The following is a 25,150-nucleotide window of genomic DNA, read 5'->3' as shown; positions in this document are numbered from 1 at the left end:
ACCTGTCACAATCGTTACGCACACCTGCGCGTCATCAGACTCACCTGGACTCCATCACCTCCCTGATTACCTTCCCTACATATGCCACTCCCTTTGGTTCCTTCCCCAGGTGTTATTGTTTCTGTTCCTGTGTCATGTCTGTGCATTGTTCGTGTTTCTTATTTTGTATTATGTTGTTTTTTTATTTTAAACACTGACTTCCTGAACTTGCTTCCCGACTCTCAGCGCAAATTCGTTACACCAGTAGACTACGGAAGAGAAAATGATGAGTAAAAGTGTCAAATTCTGATTATTGGAAGTAGAGCCCGACCGATATCGGACGACATTGACCTTCACCAATATTATCGGTCGATATTGGCCTTTTACCGCTATATCGATAACTCCACTGTTATTCAGTGAATAGAATGAAAAAAGGGAATCTCATGCTGATCTGAATATTTGAGGCCATTCTCATGATGTGTCATTAATGTCACAATGTATGAAATCAACATTTGAAGCATAGTTAGTGGACAATTGCTCTTTTGGATGGCAACTAGTGAAAATTCAGTGTGGAAAAGGCCACTTTTTAATTTCCGTGCTGTAAAACAGTATATTGGCAAATATATCGGTACGTTTTGTCCCACCCAAAAATCGTCATTGGTATCAAACCAAAATGAACATATCGGTCGGGGTCTAATTGGAAGGCCTTATAGTTTGTCAGCAAGTACTAAACCCAAAGGAAACTGGCTCTAGCCATTTTGGTTCCCGAAAAATCACTACAGAGCTTTCAACTATTTCTTGGAGCACATACTGTAGATGTTGTTGAAGACAATTTAGATTGTCTATAGAAAACACCCATCCACTGCTATTCTCTCTTCCGGGATGCCTACAAGCCCCTTCCGGGATGCCTACAAGTAGGTTGAGAGTGCAGACAGGCAAGGCGAAACAGGAATGGCATGCACTGATGTGCAAAGGAAGTGGAACTCAGGTATCAGGAAGAATGTAGGGCTGAGGAAGGCGAAACATATTCATTTTAAACACCACCGACCCCACCACACATATCCAGGCCCATCAACGTCATCACAGAATGATTCCACAACCTCCCCCTGACTTTTTAGGAACCATGCAGAGTTCACAAGCCACATCAACTCCTCGGTAATGGCCCCACTATTTCAGCTCCAGACAAATGGTCTTCTTCAGCTAAGTTACAGAGCAGATGTAGACAGCAGCAGTAAGGCAGGCCCAAGCAAATATGATTCAGCCTACACGAACACACTGTGTCACACTGAACACAGCACAACACTAACCTGTAGGAAGTGCACAATGTTTTATGAGGCCTACATCAAATGATCCCCCGTACAAGCAGCTACATTGATGGAAGAAACCAAAATCCAAAGTGCTTCACAGCTACGGCATGATGCTAGGAAGCTGCATCTAACAGCCAGCACAGCGAAACGAGTCCCCAAACGAAACACCAGAGATCCCAAAATGAGCATTTGTACCCAACCTTCACTAGCAAAACAACAACAAAGCACGGCAAAGAAAATGAGGTCAATGTCATCACACTCCTGGAGAGCAGAGGGCATGTTGTGGAGAACAGAGGCCTGGTGGTGCACCCTGACCATCCTTGGTTGGGAGCCAGCCCAGATGGTATCCTTGATGCAACACAGCTCATTGAGATCAAGTGCCCCTTTAAGAGTTCCACGTCTCTGACAGAATTTCTGAGTCGGCCAAATGGTGACATCAAAAGCTTGGATGATGGACAGTATCTAATTCGTCTCAATGGAAAAGATGGATACTACCTTCAGGTGGGTAAAAATGTTTTCAAGAAAATTGATTATTAGCTGTATTATTACAAGTATTGAACATTGTATTGTAAACTCAAACTAATCAGAATATTGTGGCAATGTGCTTTCTTATTCCTTCTTTCAGAAACAAGTGACCATGATGTGCCTGAGCCTACAGAGCTGCAAGCTGGTCATCTGGACACCAAGCGAGCACATAGAAGTGGACATTCCATTTGATAAAGACTACACAGATGCACATGTGCAACAGCTGAAGAAGTTGTGTCTATTTGCTAGAAATTAGCTCTCCTCTCAGATTTACAAGAGCTGTACACATTTGAAGTATGTTGTCAATTTTAGGGAACAAACTATTAGGCACAGTTTGTGAGATAATCTTGTACACATTAAGACGCCTTATTGCTCCTTCCACATGAATACAGACATTAGCAATGCGTCGTGTGCGAGTGACCTGCTCATTTGTCAACTGGCATTGCTTGAGTGTAAATGCTGGTAAGACCAAGCGTACATTCCGTTCCTCTAGCAAGTCCCTAATTGTGAATCCACGGTCCCCCATCACCTCATCTCCAGCACGCAAATGGTCGAGAAACCATGAGTTCTGTGTTATGAACCTATCGCTACATTTCCCACCATAAGCCTCTGAAATGAACACAACCATTCCTGATGGACCAGTTGCTACTAGATATTTTACAGTATTACTGGCATAGTAGTGACTGTGAGATTCAGTTCTTGAGTCCAGATTTTTAGTCTTTTGCAAAATACTTTCTGTGCAGTCAATAAAACAATTTGTGTTTGAAAAAGTCTCCCGAAAAACCTGTGGCATAGTAGCCTTAATCGTCTCACGAGGCAGCCATGGAATGAGATCCTTGGTGTGCTCAGCAATCTATCCAGGATTTCAGTGTTTTACTGACCTGTCCGGGTGACCTTTTGAAGCGTCTTGCTATATCAGCTATAACAAAGTTCTGTATAAGTTTCATTAGTGTCAACAGAATTTGGCCTACAACCGGCATTGTTGATGATGTGGGGGCAAAACCTTGTAAGCAAGACACAAGAGTGTTGAATCCTTGTAGTGGAATTCCTGTGTACAGCAGACAGTCTGCATCATCTTTCAATGTAACATCTGTAGTGGAATCCCTGTGTGCAGCAGACAGTCTGCATCATCTTTCAATGTAACATCTACAACAGACAGTGACCTCTCAGGGGCTGGTGCAGTTATCATGCCGCATGTGATGATAGGTTCTTTGGAATAGGTGTGGTCCTCCATTGCTGGGTCTGACCACTGTGTTTGGGCATCATGGAAGGTCTTTGAAATAGGACCTGGCTCCTCAGAAACCTCCACCACACCAGGCTCATCTGCAGGTGATGATTAGTTGAATATGAATATAGATGATTAGTTCATGAGATGATCTGGTAAGGATCTGGAAAAGCAAATACACTGATTAGGGATACTTTTAAAAACATTTTAAACTCCCTGTGCCTTACTTATAGCATTTACCAGACTATTATCTACTGCACTCTAAACCCAGTGGGATACATAGACTAGGTTTAATATTTTCCAAATAAATATTCTGTGTCTATTAACTAGAACAGTTAATGAAATTAACACCTGCCAAATACAGGGTAAATGTTGGCTGTGGCAGGTAAACATTTCAGGTCACCTGCCACCATGGCAGATAGGTTATTCTTCTATTAATATTATTATAAATTAAGAATAATCATGGATTATGGTTCCACAATATGTGTCATATTTCTAATGTCAGGTAGCCTACCACTGACTCAGTGTTTACAATTATAAAGCGTTTAACATAGATTTAATGAGTGGCAGATTTAAAAAAAAAAGTGGCTGGTAGAAATTAAAGAGATTAATTAGACTCGAAGCTATCGTAGTCAGATTCTAGTAACAAAAACTGAAGACAAACACGCGATATCAAAACTAGTCAACATACCTGTTCTTGTGACATGTCTGTCAACCCTCCTGCTGAGGCGACGTCTCTTCTCTGGTGGCCTCTCATAACCCTGAAAGAGCGTTGGGTATGGGTTATCCTGCGTTGGCGTCTTATCAACAAAGCGAAACGAGCAAGCATCCAACTTTTTTTGGAGACAATTTCGATTCGTCATCATTTGGGAAGCGATGGAAACTGTACAATCTCTGACAGGAACATTCTGATATAGTTTTAGGTTTATGGTCGAAGCAATCCAATTAAAGCCAATCATGAAGTTTTGTCTGGTTGTATGTACAACCACGAACAACACATGTTGTCCCTGAGCTCCGTAACATTTCAACATCTAGCGAGTGAACATCTTATTATTGCTTATCCCAGTTGGCTAGCTTCTAAAACCAAAAATACCGTCGGCCAACTCAGTACTTCGCTACTTCCGCCGGAAGTGCCACCCATAATCGTTTCCCCAGTAACCTCCCGAAGAAACTTGTGGACAGGCAGAAACTCAAACAGGACGTACACGTGCTAAGATCTATCCAACGCTGGTCTATTCAATCGCAATCCATGCTTCAAGATTGTTTTGATCATGCGGACTGGGATATGTTCCGGGTAGCCTCGGATAATAACATTGATGTATACACGGACATGGTGACTGAGTTCATCAGGAAGTGTATAGGGGATGTTGTTCCCACTGTGACTATTAAAGGTTACCCAAACCAGAAACCGTGGATATATGTCAGCATTCGCGCTAAACTGAAAGTGCGAACCACCACATTTAATCATGTTAAGGTGACTGGGAATATGGTCGAATTACAAACAGTGTAGTTATTCCCTCCTTAAGGTAACTTCTTAGGGATAGCCCCCTTTTTTTACATTTTCGCCTAAAATGACAGGATATGCATATTCTTGGCACCATTTGAAAGGACACACTTTGAAGTTTGTGGAGATGTGAATTGAATGTAGGAGAATATAACACAATATATCTGGTAGAAGAAAATACATTTTTTTCTACCACCGTCTTTCAAATGCAACAGAAAGGTCCCAGTTCTAGCCATCACTCTGGTTGTAATTCCGATGGTGTCCACAAGATGGCAGCAGTGTATGTGCAACGTCTCAGATGGATACCTTGAAATATGAGCGAACTACATTACATTTAGTGTGAAGTCACCCAGGTACATTTGGGCAAATTGTGAAGGAAACATTTGCATTCATATTACATTTGTCTGCAGGAATATCGTCAAATCTGTATACTTGGACTTTGATTTAGCTTCCAGTATTAGTAGCCATATTATAAGTTTGCAAAACAATCAGTTTTCATAACTTCATAACTCTGAATATTCTTATCATTTTTGTCCATAAATGAAAAGGCATGCTGTCGCACAAGGTTAGCACAGCAACATTTTACGACAGGTACAGGGTTTCCGGATACTCCCATAAAGCCCAGCTCATTGGCTATCTATTTAGCTTTGTTTGACCCCACTTGGTACTTATTTGACAAAGTTAGAGTCGATCAAGTTAAGACCGCCCGCGTCTTCGGCGTGCCATGAAGGCGTCGCTCTCTGACCGAATTTGGTGTCCTATAGGATATACTACACCCCTAATGATATAGTGAAGTCTGGTTACGTTCTAGGATCTCTGAGGAATACATATGAATGTGATTTGACTGGTTGAAACAACGTTTAGGGTTAGATTTTCACCGATTCCTTTCTTTGCAAATTGAATGAGTGGAAATACAAAATCGATCGTGCATGCTATATGGACCTTTTTAGGATATGAAAAAGGATTTTATCTAACAAAACGATACTTCATGTTATCTCTGGAACCCTTTGGATGATAAATCAGAGCAAGATTTCAGAGGTGAATTTATCAAACCTATCGCGGTGAAAAAAACTGAAAAAAGACTGAAAAACAGCTTCCATCTCAAGGCCATCAGACTGTTAAATAGACATCACTAGCCGGCTACCAACCGGTTACCCAACCCTGCACCTTAGAGGCTGCTGCCCTGTATACATAGACATGGAATCACTGGTCACTTTAATAACTGAACACTAGTCACTTGAATAATGTTTACATACTGCTTTACTCATCTCATATGCATATATTGTATTCTATTCTACTGTATTTTAGCCAATGCCACTCCGACATTGCTCATCATAATATTTATATTTTTCTTAATTCCATTATTTTACTTTTAGATGTGTGTGTATTGTTGTGAATTGTTAAATATTACTACACTGTTGGAGCTAGGAACACAAACATTTCACTACAACCTCAATAACATCTGCTAAATATGTGTACGTGACCAATAACGTTTAATTTGATTTAGTATAGCAAGGATTTTACAGCTTACTAATAGTGCATCTCACCACACTGTTCTGTACAAGATAAAGTGAGGTTAGCATAGTAACAGTTAATTCAAATCGGTTGATAACTGATATTGATCTCAATGATCCAGTCTAGCAATGGTGTAAACAGAAGAATTCTGTTAATCTGGAAGGGGTATTTGACAGGGGGAGGGGGAGAAAGCTGGCATATATAAACCATTGATGAATCGATGAATGCTGCTTCGGAGCTGGAAAATGGTTGCTGGCACTAGGAGTCGTAGCTGGTTGCCAATGTGGGGCCCCCTTTAGCACATGTCTGAATGTACATGGGTTGTTTGAGGACACAGTAATTTATGCTACTCGATACTGACAAAAGACAGCCAGCAAGTGAGAGAGAGGGTGCCTGGCTCTGGGAAGAAGCATGCCAGGAATTTTAAGAGCTGAGACTGCTGGCTCAGTGCTGCCTCCAGATGTGGGAAGGGAGGCTAGCCTTTATGCTGGCTAGTTACCTGGAGAGGAGAGGCTTCCGTGCATGCTACTTAGCCTGTGCACTGAGGCAGGAGGCAGGGAGGAAGGAGAGATGGACTGTGTCTCAAATCACACCCTATTCCCCATGTAGTGTACTACTTCCTATTGCTTATAGTGCACTACTTTTGACCAGAGTCATTCATCTTCAGAGCCAAAAGTAGTTCACTGTATGGGTGTGGCTCTGAAAGTGGATAGTACTGTATGAGCAATAGGATGTGATTTGAGACAAAGCCATGGTCTCTCCCCCCACCTCTACTCTCCTTCACTTATGACAATGGCCAGGTCCTCTGTTGAGTCCATAGTTCATAGTCACGTTTTATTGACAACCATAAGCCTATAAACTAAGACTCTCCCAGACCGGTTTCAAACATGGACAACTTGCTAGCTAACATACTTATTTGCATTTTGTGTGGGTATCATCTCTACAAAATGAACAAAACCATTTTGGAACAATAGATACATAAATAAATATCCAAAGTATGAAGCCTGGTTTGATAAAATTCTATAAGACTATAGAGTTTTGTGAGCATTTTATTCGGTGTACAATATATTTTGATGGTACGTGTAATGTGTAATTTGAGACCCTCAGCCTGCTATGGCTGGGGCTAGGAGAGACATTACTGAGTAATGAATGTGTGATGTGAAGGTCTGCACCTGCTGTGGGGAGCCCACAACTTCTTATCTCTCCTCAATATCTGGAGTAGGCCCATAATACCTGTGAATCACTTCCAGCTCCACTAAGACAGCAGCAGCAGACAACAGTCGAGCTAGTTGGGATCCTAAGGTAGGCAGGGCTAGAGGCACCACTGGGATTTTCAAATAAACTTTACCATTAGGAACGATGCACACAAGCATGCATGCACACATGCACACACATGCACACACTGTGTAGAGCAGTGTGGCAACTAAATTGGGTAGGTCGGGCTTATAGTAGTGTCTGGAATGGAATTAATGGAACGGTATCAAACACATCAAACACATGATTTCTACGTGTTTTAATACCATTCCATTTATCCCATTCCAGCCATTATTATGAGCAGTCCTCCCCTCACCAACCTCCTGTGGGGTAGAGGAGAGGGTATCTGCCCAGAAGATCAGAGGCTGTCAGCTAGGTGCATCTCAATCACTATCTACAACTGCAGAGATACTGTGTGTCTGTATACTCTTAGAAAAAGGGTTCCAAAAAAATAAGGATTTTCCATGGAACCCAAAAGGGTTCTTCAAAGGGTTCTCCTATGGGGACAGCCGAAGAACTGTTTTAGGTTCTAGATACCACCTTTTGTTCTATGCAGTGAGTGTCGGGAATTGTAAATATTCACCCTGACTCTCTCCATCATACTGTAAGCTTGTACGACGGTCCAGATTTCTGTTGATATTGAGAGTCGAACTTGGGAGAGAGTTTGCTGGCTTCGCTTTCCTCAAAACACATGTTTCCCATTAATTGCCGAAGGGAACGTTTTCCAATTAGAAGAGCCTGGGGGATGCGTAAAATAGTGGAGGATTCCGCTAAAAAGACAAGGTCTCTAAATTGTATTCTATCACACATAAAATCAGAGCTCTGTTATCTTGATGCAAACTACAGTATGGTTTTAAAGACCTCCAACTCTCAACCTATAGACCCCATTTCTCCGAAAAAGAAAAGGTATTCTTTAAAACAATAGGGTTGGTAGGTATATGACAGCTTTGAAAAAATCCAAAACTGAATTGATGCTGAACATTGCATTCGTTGTGGTACTAGACCAGATGCTGCCCACATAGTAAGTTGTGAGGTTATGGGTTGATAATAATCACATGAAAATGTTCTGTGAGTTTTCCTGACAGATCTACAGTACACCGTATGATGACAGAGTGGTTCAAAAGACTAGCGACACTTAGACCTGAACCACAATACCCCTCACACTCTGTCTGTCTGTCTGTCTGTCTGTCTGTCTGTCTGTCTGTCTGTCTGTCTGTCTGTCTGTTTCTCTCTCTCTCTGTCTATCTGTCTCTCTCTCTCTCTGTATATCTGTCTGTCTGTCTCTCTCTCTCTGTCTCTGTCTATCTCTCTCTCTCACTCTGTCTATCTGTCTCTCTCGCTCTCTCTCTGTCTATCTGTCTCTCTCTCTCTCTCTCTCTCTCTCAATTTTTTCAATTCAATTTGCTTTATTGGCATGACGTAACAATGTACATATTGCCAAAGCTTACTTTGGATATTTACCATATTAAAATAATAAGAATCAAAATTGTCAACAGGACAACAGTAACAACAATAACCAAGGGTCAAAATAACCATACGTTGAACAATAACAATAAGCATAGAGGACATGTGCAGGTTGGTTGATCTGTCAGACACTGTCCCTCATCTTATGGTAGGCAGCAATGTAGTGTGCTGCCAACCCACAGCTCTCTGCATCCTCCCCCAACAGGACAGGTAGCCTATTCTCATCAAAGAGGTCTGTGAAACCTTGAATAAGGGTTTCAAATTTGGAGAAATGACTGTCTCTAATTGTTTTATATTTTTGACATTTTGTCAGGAAATGCAGCTCCGTCTCAGGTTCTGCTGTGGTGCAGTGGTTGCACAGCCTTTCCTCTACAGGGGAGCCAGGTTTTCCTGTGTCTACCCTCCTCAATGGCAAGGCTGTGCTCACTGAGCCTGTACTTTGTCAAGGTTTTTCTAAGGTTTTGATCAGTAACCATGGTCAAATATTTAGCCACGGTGTAATGTCAATTTAGGGCCAGATAGCACTGCATTTTGCTTTGTGTTTGTGCTTGTGTTTCCCAATAAGAAATGTAGTTTTGTGTTTGACTGTGTTGTAATTTGTTTTATTCTGATTGATTGGATGTTCTGGTCCTGAGGCTTCAGTGTGTTAGCAGAACAGGTTTGTGAACTCAGCCCCAGGACCAGCTGGATGAGGGGACTCTTTTCTTTGCTCAGCTCTTGGTATTGCAAGGCTTGGTAATGATATGAGAGGGGGTCACTGTATTTTAGATGTTTCCAAAACTTAATTGCTTGTAAAGGCACGGGGACGAAGACCAAACAAACATGTACACAAAACACAGGGTTGAAACCCAAAACAAAAGAGTGAGGAGTACCTTGAATAAATACAGAAACGCATAATGATCATCACACGGGACGAGACCCGTAATCATCTGCACAATCCACAATGGCACAAATGCCAAAACACACAGCACAGGTACTCACACGCACCAACGGACATAGTAACAATAATCGACAGCACCATGGTGAACAATGGGCACATACTGTATATACAAATACAATCAGTGGGAATAGGGGCCAGGTGTGCGCAATGAAAGTTCTAGAGGGATCCGTGACAACCCTACACCTCGCTGCCATAAAGTGAAATTGGTTCAATGACACATTCAATTCGTTTTAGCCAAATTTTAATAGGTATTTCAATTTGATTTAGTTTTTTAATGGCGTAGAATGCCCTGCGTGCTTTCTATCTCAGTTCATTCACAGCATCATTAAGGTGTCCAGTTGAGCTTATTTTTTTTAAAACCTAAGTAATTGTAGTGTGTGCAGTACTCTATATATTTTGTACCAATTGAGAACTTTGGTCTAATTCCCTGATCTCTCTCTCTCTCTCTCTCTCTCTCTCTCTCTCTCTCTCTCTCTCTCTCTCTCTCTCTCTCTCTCTCTCTGCTTTATTGGCATGGGAAACATATATTAACATTGCCAAAGCAAGTGAAGTAGATAATATACAAAAGTGAAATAAACAATTAAAATGAACAGTAAACATTACACTCACAGAAGTTCCAAAAGAATAATAGATTACAAATGTCATATTATGTATATATACAGTGTTGTAACGATGTGCAAATGGTTAAAGTACAAAAGGGAAAATAAATAAACATAAATATGCGTTGTATTTACAATGGTGTTTGTTCTTCACTGGTTGTCCTTTTCTTGTGGCAGGTCACACATCTTGCTGCTGTGATGGCACACTGTGGTATTTCACCAAGTACAGTGGGGGAAAAAAGTATTTGATCCCCTGCTGATTTTGTATGTTTGCCCACTTACAAAGAAATGATCAGTCTATAATTTTAATAGTAGGTTTATTTGAACAGTGAGAGACAGAATAACAAGAAAAAAATCCAGAAAAACGCATGTCAAAAATGTTATAAAATGATTTGCATTTTAATGAGGGAAATAAGTATTTGACCCCTCTGCAAAACATGACTTAGTACTTGGTGGCAAAACCCTTGTTGGCAATCACAGAGGTCAGACGTTTCTTGTAGTTGGCCACCAGGTTTGCACACATCTCAGGAGGGATTTTGTCCCAGTCCTCTTTGCAGACTGGCTAGGCCACTCCAGGACCTTAGTGTGCTTCTTCTTGAGCCACTCCTTTGTTGCCTTGGCCATGTGTTTTGGGTCATTGTCATGCTGGAATACCCATCCACGACCCATTTTCAATGCCTTGGCTGAGGGAAGGAGGTTTTCACCCAAGATTTGACGGTACATGGCCCCGTCCATCGTCCCTTTGATGCGGTGAAGTGGTCCTGTCCCCTTAGCAGAAAAACACCCCCAAAGCATAATGTTTCCACCTCCATGTTTGACGGTGGAGATGGTGTTCTTGGAGTCATAGGCATCATTCCTCCTCCTCCAAACATGGCGAGTTGAGTTGATGTCAAAGAACTCCATTTTGGTCTCATCTGACCACTACTCTTTCACCAGTTGTCCTCTGAGTCATTCAGATGTTCATTGGCAGACTTCAGACGGGTCTGTATATGTATTCTTGAGCAGGGGGACCTTGCGGGCGCTGCAGGATTTCAGTCCTTCACGGCGTAGTGTGTTACCAATTGTTTTCTTGGTGACTATGGTCTCGGCTGCCTTGAGATCATTGACAAGATCCTCCCGTGTAGTTCTGGGCTGATTCCTCACCGTTCTCATGATCACTGCAACTCCACGAGGTGAGATCTTGCATGGAGCCCCAGGCTGAGGGAGATTGACAGTTCTTTTGTGTTTCTTCCATTTGCGAATAATCGCACCAAATGTTGTCACCTTCTCACCAAGCTGCTTGTTGATGGTCTTGTAGCCCATTCCAGTCTTGTGTAGGTCTACAATCTTGTACCTGACATCCTTGGAGAGCTGTTTGGTCTTGGCCATGGTGGAGAGTTTGGAATCTGATTGATTGATTGCATCTGTGGACAGGTGTCTTTTTTACAGGTAACAACACTCCCTTTAAGAGTGTGCTCCTAATCTCAGCTCGTTACCTGTATAAAAGACACCTGGGAGCCAGAAATCTTTCTGATTGAGAGGGGGTCAAATACTTATTTCCCTCATTAAAATGCAAATCATTTTATAACATTTTTGACATGCGTTTTTCTGGATATTTTTGTTGTTATTCTGTCTCTCACTGTTCAAATAAACCTACTATTAAAAGTATAGACTGATCCTTTCTTTGTCAGTGGGCAAATGTACAAAATCAGCAGGGGATCAAATACTTTTTCCCCCACTGTAGATATAGGAGTTTATGAAAATCGGGTTTGTTTTCGAATTCATTGTGGATCTGTGTAATCTGAGGGAATGTGTCTCTAATATGGTCATACATTTGGCAGGAGGTTAGGAAGTGCAGCTCAGTTTCCACCTCATTTTGTGGGCAGTATGCACATAGCCTGTCTTCTGCCTACAGTGGCCTTTCTCAATAGCCGGCTAAGCTTTCCTTAAGTCTGGGTCAGTCACAGTAGTCAGGTATTCTGCCACTGTGTACTCTCTAGTACACAGTGGGGCCAAATAGCAGTCTAGTTTGCGAACCCCAGACCTCACAACCATAAAGGGCAATGGGTTCTATAACTGATTAAAGTAATTTTTGCCAGATCCTAATTGGTATGTCGAATTTTATGTTCCTTTGATGGCATAGAAGGCCCTTCTTGCCTTGTCTCTCAGATCGTTCACAGCTTTGTGGAAGTTACCTGTAGTGCTGATGTTTAGGCCAAGGTATGTATGTGTGCTCTAGGGCAATGGTGTCTAGATGGAATTTGTATGTGTGGTCCTGGCGACTGGACCTTTTCTGGAACACCATTATTTTGGTCTTACTGAGATTTACTGTCAGGGCCCAGGTCTGGCAGAATCTGTGCAGAACATCTAGGTGCTGCAGTAGGCCCTCCTTGGTTGGTGACAGAAGCACTAGATCATCAGCAAACAGTAGACATTTGACTTCAGATTCTAGTAGGGTGAGGCCGGGTGCTGCAGACTGTTCTAGTGCCCTCGCCAATTCGTTGATACATATGTTGAAGAGGGTGGGGCTTAAGCTGTATCCCTGTCTCACACCACGGCCTTGTGGGAAGAAATGTGTGTTTTTTGGCGATTTTAACCGCACACTTGTTGTTTGTGTTCATGGATTTTATAATGTCGTATGTTATTCCCCCAACACCCCTTTCCATCAATTTGTATAACAGACCCTCATGCCAAATTGAGTCGAAGGCTTTTTTTTTTTATCAACAATGCACGAGAAGACTTTGCCTTTGTTTTGGTTTGTTTGTTTGTCAATTAGAGTGTGCAGGGTGAATACGTGGTCTGTTGTATGATCATTTGGTAAAAAGCCAATTTGACATTTGCTCAGTACATTGTTTTCACTGAGGAAATGTACGAGTCTGTTGTTAATAAATAATGCAGAGGATTTTCCCAGGGTTGCTGTTGACGCATATCCCACGGTAGTTATTGGGGTCAAATTTGTCTCTACTTTGTGGATTGGGGTGATCAGTCCTTGGTTCCAAATATTGGGGAAGATGCCAGAGCTAAGGATGATGTCGAAGAGTTTTAATATAGCCAATTGGAATTTGTTGTCAGTATATTTTATAATTTCATTGAGGATACCATCAACACCACAGGCCTTTTTGGGTTGGAGGGTTTTTATTTTGTCCTGTAGTTCATTCAAGGTAATTGGAGACTCCAGTGGGTTCTGGTAGTCTTTAATACTTGATTCTAAGATTTGTATTTGATCATGTATATGTTTTTACTGTTTGTTCTTTGTTAAACAGCCAAAAAGATTGGAAAAGTGGTTTACCCATACATCTCCATTTTGTACAGATAATTCTTTGTGTTGTTGTTTGTTTAGTGTTTTCCAATTTTCCCAGAAGTGGTTAGAGTCTATGGATTATTCAATTACATTGAGCTGATTTCTGATGTGCTGTTCCTTCTTTTTCCGTAGTGTATTTCTGTATAGTTTTAGTGATTCACCGTCATGAAGCCATAGAATCAGGTTTCTTGGGTCTCTATGTTTTTGGTTGGACAGGTTTCTCAATTTCTTTCTTAGGTTTTTGCATTCTTCCTCAAACCATTTGTCATTGTTGTTTATTTATATATATATCTCTCTCTCTCTCTCTCTCTCTCTCTCTCTCTCTCTCTCTCTCTCTCTCTCTCTCTCTCCTCTCTCTCCTCTCTCTCTCCTCTCTCTCCTCTCTCTCTCTCTCTCTCTCTCTCTCTCTCTCTCTCTCTCTCCAGACTGGTGACACTTTGACCAGAACCCAAATACCCCTCTCTCTTTTTCTCTCCCTCCCATTCTCTGTGTCTCTCCATCGTGCCAGGCCCCTGCTGGACTGGCTTTGTTTCTTAATAGGGGCTAATACTCAACCCTGGCTCCTTCCGTGGGGACGGGCCCTATGAATACCCCCAGTGTGTGCCTGCTCCCTCTCTCTGTTCCTGCTCATTCTCTCAGGGAATGCCAATGCCATGAGGTAAGGAGCCTTTGTACCTCCCAGACCAGAGCAACACACACACACACTCACATGCACATGCAAACACACAAACACACACACACACACACACACTGTTCACATGGTGCCAACGGCCCTCAGAAGGAACTATTGTAAACTCACTCACACTTTCAAGCAGTACTGAATGTCCTGCAGAAAGTGTTTAAGCAGGGGTAGAACTTAGGAAGCGCATTAATTTAAAAAAAATCCCAACGTGCTCATTGTCCGAATCAATGAAGATATCGAAGGTCGGATTCCCTCCCAGGCTGATGGGGAAAAAAGGAAGGATGATTCCGTAAGAGCTGTAATACTTTGTAAGACATCAAACTATATCAAATTTGACATCATTGCGCTTAAACGTCGATAACCTTTTGGCTTTCGCATACTGTGTTAAGAGCTCTCATGGTTTCGAGGTGTCCTCAATCCCACAATACCTCTTCATGGGCTCTGAACAGCCACAGACCACACAGTGAGTGAGTTTATTAAAATGGCCCCTGAGAGGGGTGAAGGGGGCAGTGTGTACCCCTGAGAGGGCATCCAAGGCGGTCATTGTGTTCACTGGTATAGGTACTATGTTGGAGGAGCATCATCTCAGGCTAAACCAGGCCAGGCCAGACCAGGCCAATCTAAACAGGCTGCTAACAGAATGCTGAGCCAGACATGTCTTTGTGCTGTGACTTCCTCTCTCGCAGGAGGGCTTCACATACCCCCCCTCTCTCTGTCTCTCTCTCTCTCTCTCTCTTTGTCACTCTCTCTCTCTCAGCTCTTCTCTTCTTTGGAGGTGGAATCTTTCCCAAGGTCAGTACCAGTGCTTTCAAAGGATGAGAGAGAGAAAGAGAGAGAAAGACAGAGAGAGAGAGAGAAAGAGGGTTGTGTCCTCAATTCACATACAACAGGACTAGAGACCTCCTTGTGGACAAGGCATTGGAAGGGTTTGAGAAGGGTTTTGGACTGGAAACTTAGGTTTTGTGGTTCAATGGAACTGAACAGAGGGACGAATGACTTTCAGCTCTTCTGTAATGTTTGGTCATGCTAAACAGGTGACCCACATCTGATTGGAATACAGTAATTCCCTTTACCTAGTCATTTCAATTGCTGACATATAGTATTTCTGAGAAAACCTCACATAACTTTACAATACATTATATGTACAGTCGGAAAGCACATAAGGCAGAATAATACTGAGTATGAATCAAAGTAGGGAAAACATAGTCACAGAGCGTTTCAGAGTAGGCCTGGGTATCATGATCCTAGCCATATTATCATATACTGGAACAAAATGATGACATCCTCTCAAAGGGAATTCAAACAGTGGGATTAGAGAGAACATGCACTGACCTGCCTCCACTCGTCTCTCTCTCTCAGTCTCTCCTCAGTCCACAGCCTCTAGAGTACAGCATCTGCAAATGGCAACAAAGGTCTGGTCAGATCAGATGAAACAGGCCAAAGTACAGAATTAAATAGAACATTGTCTCTATAGTATATTGGCCAAAGCATATGGGAAAAATATAAATAAAAAACATGGAAAATCTTCCAGGAAATAATGTACGGTACCATATCATCATATCAACCCATGTGACCCTACAGCGCTGTGTATACCATTAGTGATGGACCATGTGACCTTGCTGCGGCGGTATAGCTGAGCAGGTTGTTGATTCGTTGGGCTAATGGAGGGGAATACAGTATATTGAGAATAACACTTCCCACTGCTCATTTGCATGAATGCAAATTAATAGCATATCGAAAACTACAAGCAAAGAATTCAAGTAACACTACGTCCATGTAATACCACAAGACACAGGATATTTCAGGACTTTTCCCGAAATGACAGCGAAATGACAAACTCCCACTTAGTCTTTAAAATGCACTTGATGCCATGACACTAGGAGAGCCTTCGACAGTCAATTGAGCAGCACTAGTATCTCAATCAAAAGCTCTTAACAGACTCCCTTAACAGACTTGCGTTGACTCTTTCTTTTGACGTAGGCTACTTCACATACTCAGCCTGTGACCTCTGCACATAATAAAACCCAACTAATTATCCTCAATGCATGAAGTACCAAGAGAGCATCGTCTGTTCCAGGTTGGCTAGGCTCTGGGCTCTACAAATAATCCTGTGAGGTCTGCTAAACTCTGGGTTCTACACATATTCCTGAGGTTGGCTAGGCTCTAGGTTCTACACATAATCCTGTGACAGCATGGCGGGAAGACATCAAAAGAAGAACCAAAGTAGAGACAAGGAAAAAGATTGTACCCCAGGGAAATGTCAGCATGGATGGTATCATAAATGGTACCTCTCTGATGACCCGAATGAATGGTATAGGACTATGTTCACTATTGTTGGTGTTCATCTCTGGCATTGTCTCCAACCTTGGCTGGTAGCTCTCCTAGCTCCCTAGCAGTTTGGTTGTTGGCATATTCTTATTTACTGCTTATTGTTGTGTTATTATGTATTTATGTAGGTACGGTCAAATAAAGTGTTACCTAATGTAGGCTTTTAATGGCCGCCTAAAATATAGCTGTCTCAGGAGTGACACACAGAGAAGGTTAGGACATGGTCTATCTAAGTACACCGCAACATGTTCAGTCCCAACCCAGATGGAAATCGGGGTCAGTGGTGTTTATGAGAAAGGGACTGTGACCGCTTGATGTACAAAGAGTTCTGAAGAGAAAAAGACACAAAATTACACTGGTGTTTCTTAAACATATTGTTCCTGTTTTAACCTCCAATAATGTGTTTGATCTATTTTGGGAAAAGCGTTAAAAGCAACATTTGCTGACTCCGACAAGAGTTGAGTGGAGGAGGCCATCACAGCCCCCTGTCTCATTAAAGACAATGACCTTGATCAGCGTGATGGGACAGCTTGGCTCCAGATGAGAGGACAGCTATTTCCATCCACTCCATTTATTTGTGTGTTGGTATTAAGATACCTAACGCAGGCAGAAGGCAGCAGGCAGCACCGTGCTGATAAAGCATAAAAAGCCACTGTTTTCCCCTGGAGAGACAGCAATGGGACAAGTGGATATGTGCCAGTGACTGACTGTTCAACTGACGCCCTGGCTCGCTGGGCGCCCGCACTCACTGCTGCGACTGACTGACTGGTTGGAGCTTGGCTGGATGACTGACTGACTGGTTGGATGACTGGCTGTCTGGTTGGATGACTGACTGACTGACTGGCTGCCGACTATTCCACTGATTGACTGACTGACTGACTGACTGACTGGCTGGCTGGCTGGCTGGCTGACTTACTGGCTGACCAGAGAGCTCCACTCAGCGCCATCTCCCTGCCTGCGGGGATAGACTGCTTGCGCAAGTCTAAGAGAATGCAGATCTGATAGCCCCCCTGACAAACTCACTGAGATTTTACTATGGATGGACAATGTCAGAGATACGGTATGGTATAACAGGGTCATTGTCACATATACAGCTGTAGTACATGGTATTATGTTTCTATGATAAACATGTCTGTTATATCTAGCTTCCATAGAAGAGGGAAGAGAAGCTAGCATGTAACGCTGCATTCAAATGTTACTCTGAATCTTATTTTCTAGTAGGCAAAGTCATAAATTGCTTGGTCGGTCTAATGAGATAGTTAGCCATTACAATATTATCAGAAGCTGAGCAAACTAATGTTGCCAATAACAAATTAGCTTGCTAACATTGACAATATAGTTAAACGAGCTACATAGCTACATTATTATGTTGTAAACAGCTTTGTTCCATCATCTTTTATAATCTTTCATAGAAAATGTGAATAATCAGAGCGTTTACGTAATTCCGACTTGGAGGGTCGTTCAAACAGCCGAAAATAAAAGTTTCAGATTATTCTGACACGACTTAAATGCATCACAACCACTTGCAATAAACTCACCAACAATATTTTCAGTGATACTTGCTAAAATGGTTGGAATTCATGATGATGTAAAAAACTACGATATGGAAAGCTATGGAACAGCAGCACACATGAAACTGATCATCTTTGTGCCCTCCATGTGATGGCCAATGAAAAACATAGTGGGCAATAACAAACACACAACCATGAAAAGAATCCAGTAGCACATTCCAAACAGTAACCGACAGATCTCATAGAACTCTGCACAGGCCAACCCAATATCCCCCTAGAGCTACACTTCAACAAGAATGAAAATATATGGAAAATGGGTTGCACATTTCTTGTTAGGGATTTTATGTCTAAAAATCACATATTTGGTTAAGCGGGATTGTCACTCTAGTGCAGACACCCACTGTAAATTCCAAACGGAGACAAATACTTTCTGCTCTGTTGCTTCTCTTAATTACTGGTTATACAGTACTTCTCAATCCGAATGTGGAGTGGTCAGCGTCAAACTGAGCATGATAGCAAAGCAATAATTGGTTATTCATTTTGAATCCCGATGGCCAAGGCTGAGTGGGTGCAAGCACGATCGGAATGAAAATTCATTTTCACAGAAAATATGTGGCTTCACAAAGAAATACCGCATCAATTCAGCAATGTCACATGGTAAAAGCTGGCACTATGATGCGCAGTCTCCATCTTTTTGGCCAAATGACACAAATCCTCAAGGACAGCTAGAGCCCACTAATAATAACAATCATGAAAATGGCCAGTTTCTGAATCTCAGAAAATAGCAGTGCTTAGTCAGTGAGATTCCATAATGTTTCCATAATCTGCATTTAATCACATTTAGAAACTTTTCAGAGGAGTTACATATTAATGGCAGATTTATTTGTGCAAGAGATTAACCAAGGGGAGCAGTGGTCCTGGAGAAATGTTTGTTCCTTTAGTTTTTGGGGAGTTTCAAGTCTTTTTTTGAAGTTTCAAGTCAGCTAGAGAAGGCAAGAGCAAGCATTTCAATAACTCAATTTCTTCTTTATTTTGATATGACTTGTTTAATAATTCAATACTTGTCACAGATACCGAGTAACATCTGCTATGACCTCAAATCAAAATCAAATCAAATCAAATGTATTGGTCACATACACATATTTAGCAGATGTTATTGCGGTGTAGCGAAATGCTTGTGTTCCTACCTCCAACAGAGCAGAAATATCTAACAATTCACAACAATACACACATCTAAAAGTAAAATAAATATATAAATATTAAGACGAGCAATGTCGGAGTGGCATTGACTAAATACAGTAGAATAGAATACAGTATATACATATGATATGAGTAAAGCGGTATGTAAACATTATTAAAGTGACCTTGTTTAAAATATCTGATTATGATCAACTAAACTGTGACAACTTTATTTGAAATAAGCACTAAAGATATGTCTAGAGAGAAGGACTGTCATGGCAAAATCTTTCAGCGCTGACATACTGTAGTGTTTGCGTGCAGCGATGTTTAACATTGACAGACATCTTAACTGCTGTTGGCTGTACTATAAATATACAGCTGTAGTACATGGTATTATGTTTCTATGATAAACATGTCTGTTATATCTAGCTTAGCTGCAGAAGAACGCACATCTGCACAGTTTCACATACTTTGGTTTCACACTTTCTCATTTAATGACATGTGCCACTCATCCTGACAACCCATTCATCCGTAAAGCAGCACACTGTCGTAAACCATAACAACGTACAGTACGACGTACAGTACATCGTACCATACATGACATTTCCCCCCCTTCCAAAACCAGGAACTGGTACTGTACCATATATAAAAATGTCCATAGGGCAAGAACCTAGAGTGATACCTGTAAGAACTAGCCCGAACTAGCCAGTTCAGTCCATTAACCTGGAGGTTGACTAAGACACCTAACGGAGCTTAAGAATGAGAGGAGGTTAAGTAGTCCCCCAGATGATCAGGGAGAGTTCGTGCCCGCATACGCCGTTCTTCAGCCGCCACCGCTTGTGGCTCTGGCCCTTGGGGAGCCCACAGAGGCTGGGGCTCGGGTGGTAGCAGTGGAGAATGTCCATCAGGTTGCGTCCAGAATGAGGCCATTTTGTTGCACTGCTGATGCCGTCGGGCTTGGACCAAGTCTGGCTTCTTCACCCTGTGTGGCTTGTTGAAACGCTGTTTCATTTGGTGCCTGGTCACTGCCTGCTTTTCTTGGGTGTGCCTAGTCGCTGGTGCTGCTACTCTCTGTGCTACTCTCTGAGTCTGTCCAGTGGCAGTTCCATCTCACGACCTAGCATGAGAGATGCCGGGGAGACCTGTGTTTTGTGTGTTTGCTTGCTCTGTAGTGCATTAGCATTTGGTTCAAGGCAGTTTGGAACGTGCACCTCTGGACCTCTGATGCCGTTCTTCAGCGTTCCAACAGGTTGTAGTAGGCCTCACGGATGTGTTTGATTCCCTTGTTGCTGAGATAGGAGGAGAACTCGACAGAGGTTAGCTGGGGCCCATTGTCCGTGGTGAAGATGAGGGGTAGGCCCCACCTCGTGAACAGGCTATTTAGGATGTCCACGATGGCCTGTGCTGTGACAGTTCCGACAGGAACCACTTCTGGCCACTTAGAGTGGTCATACGCCACCACTAGGAAGCGCTGAGGGTGAGGGACTGCGTGCCCATGGATCTCGCCACAGATATCCAGCTTGATGTGATCCCAGGGGCGGGATGGGCTTCAATGTCGTGGTCGATGTCTGGCCACCACACAAGGTCTTAGCTGCTTGACCTTCACTATGCCCAAGTGAGCTTTGTGCGCCATGGATAGAACACACCCACACAGGCCACTCGGGACCACAGTAAAAAAACCTTCGAGAGACACAGACTTCTTCCCAGCAAGTAAGTTTGTGATGCACCCTGGCGAAAGGCGCCAGCTCTTCCATTACACGTGGCACTGTGGTCTGAGAGTAGTGGGGCAGAAACCGGAGGCAGTAGGCTGTCATGCCCAAGAACGAGGCCACATGAGAGGCTGAGGTCGGTGGACGGCTTTAATGTTCGACATGATTGGGGCAATGCCTTTGGCCGATAGGCGGAACCCCACAAATTTGACGGCTGGAGCTGCAAAGGTGCACTTTCCACCATTCAGGGTCAGGTTGTTCCTTAGAGCACTGAATACTCTGTGGAGTCGATGGTTATAGATGCGGAGGTCAGGGCTGTGGACCACGATGTCGTTCAGATAGACTGCCACCATGGGTATTCCAGCGAGGATGGTGCTCATCACCTTCTGGAAGCAGCTGGGGGAAGAGCTAAGTCTAAAAGGAATGTGTGTGTATCTGAACACAACAGCATGTGTAACAAAGGCCGTGAGGTCTCTGCTGGCTGGGTGGAGAGGCACCTGAAGATAACCCTGACGCAGGTCGAGCTTTGTGAAGACCCTGGAGCCATGAAATTGTGCGGTCAGTTCCTCAGCTGTAGGCAAGGGGTACTTATTCGGGACAACAGCCTTGTTCACAGAACAGAGATCCACATAGGTCAGGATTCCACCAGACTTTTTGGTTGCAATGACCAAGTTTGAAATCCAGGGGGCAGCGTTGACTGGCTCAATGACGCCTGCCTCCAACTGTGATTGTAGATCTTTTGTGACATCATCACGCAGTGCAAAGGGAATGCGCCGCAGGGGCTGCAAGACTGGGGTCACGCCCAGGTTCACACGGGGCCTGTGAGTAAAAGCAGTGAGGCAGCCCAGTCCATCAAACAGAGCTGGCCAGTTATGTTGCCATGTGCCGGTAACTTGGTGGATAGCTGACCCACTGTCATCTCTCAGTGTGAACCCCAAGCCTGTGAAGAGGTCGAGGCCCAGGAGGTTGGCACCCTGCTTCGAAGGCAGCTGCTTGGCGCCGTAGTGCACTGGGACCTGGAGGGTGCCTGCAATGTCTATCTTGGATCTACCATACCCACACAGGGCAGTGGAGGGCTGTTGGAGTGGTAGGTGACTGAAAAACTTGTAGTAAGTGGCAAGGTTGAGCAACAACATCGCAGTGCCAGTATCCAGTAGCAAAGGCAAACCCACCTCACCCAGCTGCACAGTGCATGTCTTGAATGACACATGGTTGGTGGAGACGGTTCAGATTTCAGTGTGTTCATATTGAGAGTGAGACGAAAATAAGGGCCTGTTCTGAGTGGAGCTAGTAGCTGGGGCAGAACGACACACTTTTGCAAAGTGATTAGATTTTGAACAGTTCTTGCATATTTTCCCATGGGCTGGGCAGTTTGAAGCCCTTGAATTGTGAGAGCGAGCACCACAGTTGCCACAACTACTTCTGTTTGTTTGTCTGTGTCCATGCAGCTATCGACGTGGGAGGGCGTGCGCAGCTTGTGATCGCTGTAGTGCGCCTGGTCGGGCTGAAGCTGCTGTGTGAGAATGGCTGGGGGCCGAGTGTATGCTGCAGAGCTGCATAGTAGAGCATTCCAAAGCCGCTTCAACCTGGAGTGCTATTTTAATAGCTCCGTCAAGTTGTAAATTATTCGATCCCAAAAGCGGTTTCTCCCTTGTCTTTTCACATAACGTCCCCTCTATCAGCTGATCCCTGATGATCTCATCCTGAAGTGTCCCATAGTTACAAGAGCTAGCCAAATCCCTCAGACTAGCCACCTAGCTTTGAATGGTCTCTACCGGCCGTTGTTGTCTTTTCCATGGCCAGTAGCATTAGAGGAGCACTTGCTCTTTCCCGGCAAAGTGGTTCCATAGGAGGCTGACTGCAGCGGTCACATGTGCCACTCATTCTCACAACACATTCATCCATAAAGCAGCATACTGTCGTAAACCATAACAACGTATAGTACGACCATAAATAACAATGCCCACCCAAGCCTAGTCATTCGCTGTTTCTCTTTACTTGAGTAATCTTCATGTGTCAGACTAACCTAATTTAAAATATTTCAATTTGAAGTATTATATGATACCCTTGCAAGTCTGAAAAACACTGATGAAAACATTGTCCAAGTGGATGGCTATTGTCCATGTGAGGCAGTTGGACAGAGTCTAAAAGTGCCGTTGATCAGCCAGACTAAAACGCTAGCTGTGTTGCTAGCTGATCTTCAGTTTTTCTTGACACTGAGCCATGAGAGGGCGTTGGTGTTGGGGACAGTTGAGAAGCCGTCACATTACTTGCTGCAGAGAGAGAGGAGTGGTGGCGGCAGGACCAGATGGCTAGCTCTCTGGACTCAATGTACCATCCCTCTGATAAACCCAGACAGAGCCGTTACACTTTCCAAAAGAGAGATGAAAGGAAATACAGGGAGGGAGGGAGGGGAAAAAAACAAAGGCTCGCCTTTCACAAATCTTTAATTACCCAACTGTCGACTGCTTTTCAGATTGCTGCTTTTTAAAACACCCCCTTCCCCAAAGAACGAACACACACACACACACACACACACACACACACACACACACACACACACACACACACACACACAGCGACCCCCCGCCAGAGGATCCCTATACGACAGTCTTGCTCTGCTGATGAGAGGGAATCAAAACTATTAAAAAAGGAGGAAAAAACACATAAAAGATATGCAAATACAACTGTCTGGGGGCGACGTCGAGCATTAACCAGCGTTGAGGTTCTACTATTTTTAGCTGGCGTCTCTTTGCAGACTCTGAAAGATGTGTGATGACTTCCTTAAGCGCAGGATTTTATGTGCTACAGACACAGCTTGGCTGTGCAGATATGTCGGGAGAAATATCCCCCTTAATTGAGACACTTCACAAATGAAGCTGTCAAACCCAGTACAAGCAGAATACAGTGAGAGTTGAAACTGGATTTCGAGGAAAGAGCTACGTTGGAGTCTTCACTCTTCACACATAAAAAAGTAGAGTGTATAAAGTGACTAGCGAGGTTTGGAGCTGATCTTATGGAGACGGTTAGGCAGTAGCGCAAAGATTCTCTCCCTTTCACTAATATAACCACTGGCAAGTGTACAGTGCATTCAGGAAGTATTCAGACCCCTTATCCTTTTCCACCTTTTGTTACTTTACAGCCTTATTCTAAAATTGATTAAATAAAAAAATATCCTCATCAAGCTAAACACAATACCCCATAATGACGAAGTGAAAACAGGTTTTTAGACATTTGTGCAAATGTATTAAAAATAAAAAACTGAAATACCTTATTTAGATAAGTATTTAGACCCTTTACTATGAGACTTTGAGTTCAGCTACATCCTGTTTCTACAACTTGTTTGGAGTCCACCTGTGTTAAATTCAATTGATTGGACATGATTTGGAAAGGCACACACTTGTCAATATTTATAAAAGGTCCCACATTTGACAGTGCACAGATATGGGGAAGGGTACCAAAACATTTCTGCAGCATTGAAGGTTCCCAAGAAAACAGTGGCCTCCATTATTTGTAAATGGAAGAAGTTTGGAACCACCAAGACTCTTCCTAGAGCTGGCCGCCCGGCCAAACTGAGCAATCGGGGGAGAAGAGCCTTGGTCAGGGAAGTGACCAAGAACCCGATGGTCACTCTAACAAAGCTCCAGAGTTCCTCTGTGGAGATTGGAGAACCTTCCAGAAGGACAACCATCTCTGCAGCACTCCACCAATCAGGCCTTTATGGTAGAGTGGCCAGACGGAAGCCACTCCTCAGTAAAAGGCACAAAACAGTCCGCTTAGTTTGCCAAAAGGCACCTAAAGGACTCTCAGACCATGAGAAACAAGATTCTCTGGTCTGAAGAAACCAAGATTGAACTCTTTGGCCTGAATGCCAAGCGTCACATCTGGAGGAAACCTGGCACCATCCCTACGGTGAAGCATGGTGGTGGCAGCATCATGTTGTGGTGATGTTTTTCAGAGGCAGGGACTGGGAGACTAGTCAGGATTGAGAAAAAGATGAACGGAGCAAAGTACAGAGAGATCCTTGATGAAAACATGCTCCAGAGCGCTCAGGACCTCAGGACCTTCACCTTCCAACAGGTCAAGAAGCCTGAGCACAACGCAGGAGAGACTTTGGGACAAGTCCCTGAATGTCCTTGAGTGGCTCAG

The 25,150-nt window shown here is 43.3% G+C and overlaps 1 long non-coding RNA gene across 1 annotated transcript in view; it reads right to left on the bottom strand.

Moving 5' to 3' along the window:
• Positions 1-2,029: 2,029 nt before the first annotated feature.
• Positions 2,030-25,150, bottom strand: part of LOC106580926 (uncharacterized) — a 59,251-nt gene continuing 36,130 nt past the window's right edge. The window contains exons 4-6 of the long non-coding RNA XR_006760982.2: positions 15,607-15,668; positions 3,728-3,797; positions 2,030-3,199 (exon numbers count right to left, since the gene is read on the bottom strand). This is a non-coding gene — a long non-coding RNA (uncharacterized LOC106580926). The remainder of the gene's footprint in view (positions 3,200-3,727; positions 3,798-15,606; positions 15,669-25,150) is intronic.

The sequence above is a fragment of the Salmo salar genome, chromosome 20 (assembly GCF_965601325.2).
Source record: "Salmo salar chromosome 20, fSalSal1, whole genome shotgun sequence".
Classification (NCBI taxonomy): Eukaryota; Metazoa; Chordata; class Actinopteri; order Salmoniformes; family Salmonidae; genus Salmo; species Salmo salar.
The sequence above is the reverse complement of the archived record's forward strand: the minus strand, read 5'-3'. Positions and strand labels throughout refer to the sequence as shown.